The sequence below is a fragment of the Mustela lutreola genome, chromosome 17, assembly GCF_030435805.1.
Source record: "Mustela lutreola isolate mMusLut2 chromosome 17, mMusLut2.pri, whole genome shotgun sequence".
Lineage (NCBI taxonomy): Eukaryota > Metazoa > Chordata > Mammalia > Carnivora > Mustelidae > Mustela > Mustela lutreola.
Genome location: NC_081306.1, coordinates 4,052,210 through 4,053,370, shown reverse-complemented (window position 1 = coordinate 4,053,370; position 1,161 = coordinate 4,052,210).

Below are 1,161 nucleotides of genomic sequence, written 5' to 3'. Positions count from 1 at the left end.
CCTCTACTTATTTAGCCCATTTTATATTTAAACAGTGTTTTTTGTTTTGTTTTTGTTCTGACTTAGAACTTTAGTGCATTGACCTTCAGCCCACCATCACAGCCACCTCCCACACTCAGCCTCAGGTCCTGCAATTCTAGGCCACCCAGCTGCTTCTTGTCAGGGGTGGTGCATGAACAGTTTCATTTCTTAGAAACCGCTTTCCTGAAACATCTTGCCCCTCAAAAAAGTGACCCATCTGTAGACATTTGGACTTTCTATTCCATAACATGGACTTCCAAAAGACAAAATTTGATCTGCAGATGATTAACTGGGAAAGTTAAAGCCTAACCTCCTCACTTTCCTCTTGAAGCAGAGAATACTGGGCCTTGTTCATTATCTTGCAGATATAGGATCATAAGATCTTTAGGAGTAGTTTGTTGTCTTTTTGGTTTGGTTTGGTTTGGTTTGGTTTGGTGGCCTCTCAATAATGCACACCAGTATTTTTTTTTTTTTTTAAGTAGGTTCCATGCTTAGTGTGGAGCCAGTATGAGGCTTAAATTCAGCACCATGAAATAAAGAAGATCTGAGCTGAGATCAAGAGTCTGAGGCTTAATCGACTAAGCCACCCAGGTCCCCCATCAAGCATAAAACCGTAGAATTTACTCTCATATTCTCATCTTCCAGTTTTAACAATTAGCAACTCATGGCCAATTTTGTTCTCCCTATGTCTCTACCCACCCACCCCCAATCCTGGGTAATTTGAAGCAAATCCCAGACATCACATTATTCATTGGTAACCATCAGAATGTATCGCTAAAAGATAGGGACTCTTTAAACATAACTTCAATACCATCAAATGCTTCCTGTTAACATCAAGAATTCCTTAATACCATCTTTTAAAAACAGTTATTTTTTTGAAAGGTGGTTTACAAAGAAAAAGGGGTCATAGATGCTGGATAGGTAAAAAGAACAGATATCCCTCACGTTTTCTAATTAGGTGTTTACGTTTACTTTCGAGTGACAATGTTGGTGACTTGAGAAGATCAGATTGTTGGAAAAATAGTGGATCAATAGAGGTCAATAAATCTGAAGTATGAAGCAGATCATACTACTTGAGGACAAGTAAAGAAGAGTGGTTGTTTTCATAAGACTTTGTCCCCTGAGTTGACCCACATCCAG